Here is a 9,603-nt window from a genome sequence, read left to right as displayed (position 1 = left end):
ATCCACACTCACTAAAAAGATCCTAAAAATCACAACAACAAAAAAAATTACACTTCAAGGTGTAATTGAAACTTAATCCAACCAAATTAATATTTCAACAACTTAAGTACTTAAGAAGTTGGAGTTAATATGATACAATATCCCTAGGCCTAAAAGTAAGATTAGTTTAGGAAATGATTGACTAGTAATTAAGTTGATATAAAAAGTTAAATTTAAATTCATTAATTTACTTAAAGTTTAATTATTATTTGAATTATTATATCTTAAACTTCCCAATGTAAGGTTCACACTTCACACCCTTTCTGTAGTACATAGAGCAGTATTTTCTTAGGAGACAAATCGAATCAAGACAAAACCCATCAATACAAAGCAATCTTATCATCTCTCTATTCCTTGTTTCTCTAACTATTTTCTATAAAAATAAGCTGAACTGCTTTTTGAAAAAAAAAAAAAAAAGACAAGATCAAAAGTCAAAACACATCCTTTTGGGTGAAGTTTTGTTCTGATAGTGCGTTTCTTATATGGAACCAAAATGCAAGAACCAAGAACAGCAGTGGCAAATCTTGTAACTTATAATTAATAAATATTATTGCATTATTATTGACAAAGAGCAATAGAGGCATACCAGCAAAACTAAAGAAGAGGATTGATTGCAGACTTGCAGTTTATGTCCAAGAAAAACTGAAGAAGTCAAGAAGAGCCTTTGCTTTGATTCTTTTGAAACCCTAGCTTTAAAATTTTGGGAACCGTGAACCTTCTGAAAAAATGAAAGGTTTTGATCTCTTAAAGTTTTGTGAAGACCAACTTTTTTATAATTATTAAAAAGCCCCACAAGTTAATGAAGTACACATTAAAGAATAAAATTAATTAGGTGGTCCTCATCTTTTAAGGATAAGAAACGGATCTCTTTAAATGTGAAGGGGCAAAAAAAGCCCATAAGTAACAAAGAAGTCAAACAGTAACTTAAATAAAATTGCAATAAAAGTTGTGTACACAGAGATTCGAACTCAAGTCTTCTCGCAATAAGTAGAACTTCACCCATCAGTTTTACCACTGAACCCATAGCCTCATTTAGTTTATGGGTTCAAACACTAATATATGATCATATTTCAGTAATTTTGCACAGTATATTCTCGGGTTTTGTCGAAAGTTATGGGTTCAATTGAACCCGTATCCATAACACTAGATCCGCCCCTGTCTATATGACTTTTTGAAGAAAAAACTTGGTCATGACAAGGATAGAATGTTAGCAGAAGTTGATAAATATGGGAACACCATACTTCATTTAGCATCAAGTTTGGGAGTTCCATCAAGTTTGGAACTTCCATCTACTCACTCTTCAGTTGTGCCAGTGAAAGAGTCTAATACTGATATAGCACGTGAGATGTGTTGGGACATATATTGGTTAAAGGTACAGTTTTCTAAAGAGTAAATATTATTATTAAGTTTTTTTTTATTTTCATACATATTTGACTGTACGTAGCAATGCATGCCTCCAAGCTAACTCTAGCTTTGGTACATGAACGACTCTCTGAAGATTGACCTAACAAAAAGCTTCTTGAATAAGCGAATTAGGTTACAACTCAAAATACCTACTACACTTTGAACTAGAAGTACTTCAAACACAAAGACTTGGTTTTTCGGCTTGATATATATATATATATATATATATATATATATATATATATATATATATCTTACGTACACTGAGGATTGTTTCTTGCTCTTGATTCTCTCGATCTAAGTGTATATATATAATACTATACTGCAAGAAGGCAAACTAATAGGAGTACAATATATATACATGAGACCAATGTTAGTAGCAAGGCTTAGAGGAAGTATATAAATTAAACCATATGGCTTGCCTAAACAACTCCTAACGCATGCAGTTCTACTATTTCTTATAAAACTGGGCTCCTTATAATTAGCAATTTCTTTTGAATTTAGGCGGTTACTAGGTCATTTAATTTATAGCTTAAGTGAAATATTTACGCGTGAAAGTGACATATATAAATATATGCATGAACCTTGTTAAAAGAACCACACGTAGGACTAGGTTCTTTAACTAGTAATTAACCAACCAACCAAATACCAGTACAATATTGTTTGTTAATCATCAAAATTACCAGAGCTCAATACTATAATTTTGCGTAAAGCGCCTCTTTTTTTTCTGTCTCAAGTTAAAATGGCATATGTAAATTAGTACTCGATCGATATAATGAATAAAATGAGTTGCATGCATATCATCCTCAGCACACAAGGATGGATTGCCACCCGCATCTAAGGTACGTCCGAAATAGAGATGGGAAGACAGCTGATGAATTATTCGAAGAGAACCATTTGCGTTTAGAAAAGCAGCACAGAGAGAGAGTATTGATATGATCAACAGAATCATAGTTGTGGCAACCCTTTTCTGTACAGTGAATTATGCAGCATTATTTACAGTACCTGGAGGTTTCGATCAGAATTCTGGTATACCTGTTCTCGACAAAGACAACACCTTCTACAAGTTCATAGTGGTCGTCTATTCAGCAATATTGTTTTCCTTCATAAGTTTGGCAGCTCTGTTATCACTCCAACGTTCTACTTTCTACGCTGAAGAATTCTATATTTCTGTGCCTTTAAAAGCTAGTGCTGCTTCTATTTGTTTGATGTTGGCTGCAGTTTTCGCTACCACTGCTTCTGCACTAGCATTAGTTCTTGAAAGTAAGAGGGTTAACTCCTTCATCTTACTTTACCTATTGCCTGTGGGTTACAGTACTCTTATCAATATTTTCGTCGTCATTGATATGATCAGCTATCGCATCTTTGAGAATTTGTATCATGCTACTCTTGAATTGTTGTTTAGTTTATAGTTAAACTAAAACATCCCTCATGTATTACAGATATTTGTCATTCATTAATAAACCTTTCATATACCTACACTCTTTTTCTCCCCACCCCAATCCTCTAGGTTTCATGTACTTAAGTGGTTGATCGTTTAGAAACAAGTTATTTCGGGATTGTAATACAATTATTAGTACCTTATTAATATTGCAAGGATTGTATGAAGATATTATTTTTTCTAGGGTGTTTGATTTTTTGTATTAAAATGAGATATACAGCATATAATCTAAAGGCAGAATAGCACAGAAACCCTTGTACTTGTTTCGGATTGTCATCCTGGTCATGTGGCATTGATATGGCTGAAGTGGACAAAATGAGTGATTTACATGCACATTCGGTGCGAATTGCTGATTTTACTCTATTAAAAATACAAAAATCAGAAAATTAATAAATAAAAGAAATACTAGCATAATACCCCTCCCCTTCGTTCCCCTCCGCCCTTCTCTTTCCTTTTTTATATCTCCCCTTCTCCTTTGTTCTGCCCCCCCCCCCCAACCCCCTTCTTCTATTCTTCTTCTTCTTCTTCTTCAAATCCCTTCCCTTCCCCTTTTTCTTCATCTTTCTTCATCCCTTCTTCCATTAGATTTTCTCCTTGGTGAGTATTTCTTCTTCCATCATGTCATCTTCCCCTTCTCTATGGCTCCTCCATTTTTTTCGGTGGACTAAGCTTTCAAATTTTTCACAGCCTTTCAAATTTGGGGTAGAGGAATAAGTCAAAATTCAAAAGAATTAATTCTCTGCTCATGTATTTTTCAAAAGGATTTTTTATGGATAGATAACTTTCTTTAAAAGATGAGTGAATGTGAGGTTATAAGAAATAAGAATTGATATTGGAGGTGGTTGTACTCATGGTGGAGGAGCCATGGCAAATGTGGTGATTCTTTTAAGAAGCATGAGTGGGTGGGTTTGAAGAAGGGAGGAGGGGGTTTTCTTTATTTTTAAAATTTTGCCTTTCTCCTTTTATTTTTTTTATTTATGAAATTAGAATTTTGTTAAACAATATGAAAATTTAATTATTATTTTGGCATAAAATCTGACGTGGATGATGATTTGTCATGCACATCAAGCAAGTGAGCATCACACGAATCATAAGGGGTTTAAAAGTTTTGTTTTGATAAAGTTGAGGTGTCTCGATAAAACTTTGTGGAGTATAGGGACCGGGATGACAATCTGGAACAAGTACAAGTGTCTCCCAGGCTATTCTGCCTAATCTAAAACATATGTTTGGTTTTAAACTGCATACATTCTTAATTTCAAGTGCATAGATAGTCATTCTTAGGGGTGCTATTTAGAGATCTAGTCCGTACTTATTTTATCTTGAAATTTTAAACTAAAAGGCTTAACTTCGGGAGAATTCAGGACATTTTGTCCCAACTGAAATATTGATATTTAGGACGCACTACCTAATTCTTAAATATCTAACCCTTGAGCGTGGCTAGCTACTATCATTTCTACTAAAGAAAGGCTTGGGAAGAAGGATAATTTAGTCACTTGGATTGTTTAATCCATGTACATATAACCCATAAGGAAGAATTTAACCAAAAAATAATAATAATAATAATATTAATAATAATTCATGTACTTTCAACACAAATTATAAATTTATGTGTAAAAATATATTAAAATTATAATAAATAGTTAGATATAAATTCATAACTTTAATAATATAATTGATTCAATATTAATAACCTTTAAGATTAAACTTTAAAAAAAAATCTTGGATCAGACATGGAGATGATGTATGTAAATGATGAGGATGACGGGCAGGCAATGGCCAAAAAAATGAATAGGTTAGAGATTTTGGCATTTAACTAGGGCAGAAAAACTGTCTGTACTAATAGTAGTACTAGACATTTTCTTGTGGATTTATGTGGATGAGGGAACTTAATTTGGCCAAATACATTGCTTATGAAGCGGAAGGAAGATAAATAGCTGCTTCACCAAAAAGGATTCAAAGTCAATGAGCACTATCTTTAGGAGTCTTCCGTCAACAAAGGTGTGCCGTGCCATATACTTGTAATTATACTACTCTCCTGTCCAAAATAAATGTGATCAGGTTCATGTACATTAAAAAAATACTAAATTTTATATAAAAATATTTAGTATGACTTAAACTATCCTTAATTAAATATAAATGTGAGTAAGAAAAAACAAATTGAATTTTTTTCTCGATTACATAAATGCACAATAAGCATTCACGGTTCTAGATTAATCTAGATTAACGTGTACTAAACTACTAAGCTTCCATTTCAACTGATTTTTTGGTATGCAATTGTGCATGAACCAAGGTATCTAAATGCTAAAAGATGCATTTCCATGAAACCTGAATATAAATTCTACTAGAAAACAAGAAAAAACTTGTTGGAGATCGAATCTGTAAAGTGTGTATAATAGAAAGATGTAGTACATATATTTAGTTGACTGACCCAAAGTCTACGCCACCAGCGAGAAAAAAGATCACATCATGCTCTACGGTTGAGGATTAGTCTTCTAGCTAATTATTCCACTTAGGACAAACCTCTCTTCTAGATAGAAATAGAAAAATAAGTAAATACTAAGAGTTGCTTTAATGATTGGTTAAGATTTAAGAAGACTAACAATGAGCCAAGGGAAATTGATAAAAAAAAATGAACACAGAATTTGAATAGTATTAAGTATGATATTACTGTCAATAGTATATAAGTTAGCAGGGATGAGGGATGCCATTACCAAGTCCACAACATGGTTCATTTTCAACACTCCTTCAATCATCACCCATAGAAACTATCTTCCTCAGAAAAATGTCCAAAACTAAAATAATCCCAGCTCCCCAAATCCTTCTCTGCATTTTCACTTTTGTCTTTTTCACCTTTCATGTAAATGTAAATTCGCAGCCTAGCTCCAATCAAGAAAAAACCATTTTACTTCAACTAAAAGAACAATTATCCACCACTTCTCCCTTCTTCCTTAACCGCTGGACTTCATCATCAGACCACTGCACTTGGCCGGAGATCAGCTGCACACATGATAATTCAGTCAGAGCCATTCGTCTCGTTAATCTCAGCATTTCCAAACCAATCCCACCATTTATTTGTGACCTCAAAAACGTCACCTTTCTTGATGTTAACAACAACCTCATCCCTGGTCCTTTCCCTACCCTTCTTTACTACTGTTCCAATCTTGAATACTTAGACCTTTCTTTTAACTTCATGAACAGCAGCCTTCCTAATGACATCAACCGGCTTTCGCCTAAGCTTCAGTACTTCAACATAACAGCAAACTTCTTTACTGGTAACATTCCTCCAGCAATGGAGGTCTAAAACAGCTCAAAGAACTTCAGTTTGCTTCAAATGCTTTCCATGGCTCTTTCCCTGCTGAAATTGGCGACTTGACGAATCTTGAATCTCTGATTCTGAATCTCAATAAGTTTGCACCTCAAGAAATACCATCAAGTTTTACCAAGTTGAAGAAACTCAAAAATATCTGGATGAGTGAAATTAATTTGATAGGAGAAATCCCAGAAAGCATTGGCAACATGTCAGCTTTGGAATTTTTGGACTTATCCATGAATGGATTGAGTGGTAGCATCCCTAACAGTTTGTTTCAGCCAAAGAATTTGACCATAGTTTATCTCTACACTAATAGATTGTCAGGACAGATTCCTCAGATTATTGAGTCCTTCAATTTGGAGGTTATTGATTTGGCTAACAACAGCTTAACAGGGAAGATACCAGAAAATTTTGGAGAGCTGACAAAAATGACAGGGTTATCTCTGTTTATGAACCAATTATCAGGGAATTTACCAATAGGCATAGGCAAATTGCCAGTATTGGTAGATGTTAGGCTTTTTGGGAACAGTTTATCTGGTGAAATTCCACCAGATTTCGGTCTTCGATGCTCAGAGATTTCCAGGTTTTCCAAAATCATTTTACTGGAAAATTACCAGAGGCTCTATGTTATAACAAGGGATTGCTTATGATGCTTGCTTTTAATAACAATCTTACAGGTGAGCTACCAGAATCTCTTGGAAACTGTAATAGTTTGAGGGCCGTTCGAGTTGAAAAAAACAGGCTTACTGGTAAGATTCCTGATGGTTTGTGGACAGCAAAGAATTTGTCAACTTTCTTGTTAAATGATAACTTGTTAACTGGTCAACTTCCAGAAAGAGTGGCATCAAATTTGTCTCAGGTTGATATCAGGAACAACCTGTTTTCAGGTGAATTACCAGCTGAAATGGGTACTTGGTACAATTTAAGGGTATTCAGAGCAAGCAATAATCTCTTTACTGGTAAAATTCCTGAAGAATTGACTGTTCTTCCAAAGTTAACAGAACTTTTGCTGGATGGTAATAAACTATCCGGGAGTTTTCCGTCGAAGATAGTCTCTTGGAATTCTCTTACTACTTTAAAAACCAGCAGAAATCAGATTTCAGGACAAATACCAGCTGCACTTGGCCTTTTACCAAACCTTATTGACTTGGACTTGTCAAGTAACCTGTTATCAGGTGAAATTCCACCTGAGATAGGTAACTTGAAGCTATCCTCACTCAACCTTTCTTCCAATCGCCTAACTGGTAGAATCCCCGTTGAGTTAGAGAATGCAGCTTTTGATCGGAGCTTCTTAAGTAACCCTGGTCTTTGTGCAAGTGATCCATCAGTAGGACTTGGCTTTTGCAAGGGGAAACCGGGGAAGTCCGATAAGCTCCCGGTCAAACTTCTTGCTGCTCTTGCAAGTGTAGGTGGAGTAGCAGTACTGGTGGCTGCTTTATATAGTTTGTTCGTGTTGAGAAGCTATAGGAAAAGAAAGCAAGAATTGGTTTTGACATGGAAGTTCACCTCATTTCACAAGTTAGATTTCACAGAGGCAGATATTGTACCATATCTTACTGAGAAGAACACAATCGGGAGTGGAGGATCAGGACAAGTCTACCTCGTGCCATTAAACCGTTCAGGATACTGTGTTGCTGTCAAGAGGATTTGGAATAACCAGAAGTTGGATCACAAGCTTGAAAAAGAGTTTCTAGCTGAAGTTCAAATATTAGGCACAGTTCGACACTCCAATATAGTGAAACTATTGTGCTGTATATCCAGTGAAGAGTCAAAGCTTCTTGTCTATGAATACATGGAGAGTAGGAGCTTGGATATATGGCTTCAGCAGAATAAGAGGTTAAGCAATGTTTCTGATTTAGTATTGGAATGGCCTAAGAGGCTGCAAATTGCAATTGGAGCTGCTCGAGGCTTGTGCTACATGCACCACGACTGCTCGCCACCTATTATTCATCGCGATGTGAAATCAAGCAATGTCCTTTTGGATTCTTGTTTCAATGCAAAAATTGCAGATTTTGGCCTCGCCAGAATACTGGCCAAGCCTGGAGATAATACAGATACAGCAGTGGCTGGCTCTTTTGGATACATCGCTCCAGGTAAAGTACAACTATCTTACAATATTACAAGTTCCGATATAGTTGGTCTAGAATATGTTTTCATTTCCATATTGCTTTTTCAGAGTATGCGCGTACAACTAAGGTGAATGAGAAGATCGATGTATATAGCTTCGGAGTCATCCTTTTGGAACTGGTAACTGGGAAAGAAGCCAATTATGGAGACGAGGACTCGTGCCTTGCAGACTGGGCGTGGCGTCGTATCCAACAAGGATATCCCATAGTCAATGTCTTAGACGAGGCGATAAAGGAGCCACAATACTTGGATGAAATGAGCAATGTGTTTAAGCTCGGGATCTTCTGCACTAGCACATTTCCTTCTTCAAGGCCGACCATGAAGCAAGTTCTGCAAATCCTGCTCCAATGTAACAATACGCTGGTATCTGGAGAGAAGAAAAATGAAACTGAACGTGATGCTTCACCGCTCCTCAAGAACTCCAGACGGGAGAGGATTGAGGATAATGATGATGTCGGTTTTATATCACTTATATAGGTAGAGGTACAGATAGAGATAGTGATAGGCTTTTAAAATAAGACTCCAAAATAGAACCGTGTAGCAGTTTTTAAAGCATATCTAACGTATGAAGTAGTGAAAACTAGATTGTACAAATATAATGTTAGATCTAAAATTCTGCTACCTTGGACTTGTTTTGCTACAGAAACCCCTTATTCCTTTCAAATGATATTTTTTTCTTCTTCATTAACTAACTGGCGACAACACACAATAACACAAAACAATTTGAAAGGAACTAGTGAACTACCACATGTCAATAAAATACATATGAGAAAAGGAGGAAGGAACTATATATCTCACCGCTAAGTTCATTAAATCTGCTAAAGTCTAACAATGAAGTAGCAAGTAAAAGATTATTCCTATCAATAGTTGCTTTTAAATTTCTACTTTTAGTCAGAAAAAGGTTTTATACTTTGGAATAAATAAGATACCTTTAGATGATAGTGCTTGTCTACCTTCTAAAGGGGTGTGCCCATTTTTTGTGCATTGTACTAATAGACTTACAACTCAAACTCCCCTCTTATTTTTCTAATAATTCCCTTCACGCAGCTCCCTCTCACTCTCTCACTCCCTAGGTATTCCCCTGTGATCTCCACTAGCCTGCCGCCTTTTTCTGGCCATCCTCAAACTCCACGGCGTTCAGGTAATCTTCTACTCTATCTTTCTCATCTCGATTCTCTCTTAGCCCCCTCTCCCTCTCTCCCTAAGGTTAGTCATTTGAAGACTTAAAGATATGATTGATATCTGTTGTGCTACTTGATTCGAATTGTTGAAACAGATAGCT

At 35.6% G+C, this 9,603-nt stretch overlaps 1 pseudogene; it reads left to right on the top strand.

Moving 5' to 3' along the window:
• The first annotated feature begins 5,514 nt into the window (after positions 1–5,514).
• Positions 5,515–8,942, top strand: LOC107766258 (uncharacterized; annotated as a pseudogene).
• Positions 8,943–9,603: the final 661 nt, after the last annotated feature.

Source organism: Nicotiana tabacum, chromosome 23, assembly GCF_000715075.1.
Source record: "Nicotiana tabacum cultivar K326 chromosome 23, ASM71507v2, whole genome shotgun sequence".
In the NCBI taxonomy this organism is placed as follows: Eukaryota; Viridiplantae; Streptophyta; class Magnoliopsida; order Solanales; family Solanaceae; genus Nicotiana; species Nicotiana tabacum.
Note: the sequence above shows the minus strand (reverse complement) of the source record. Positions and strands in the feature narration are given on the sequence as shown.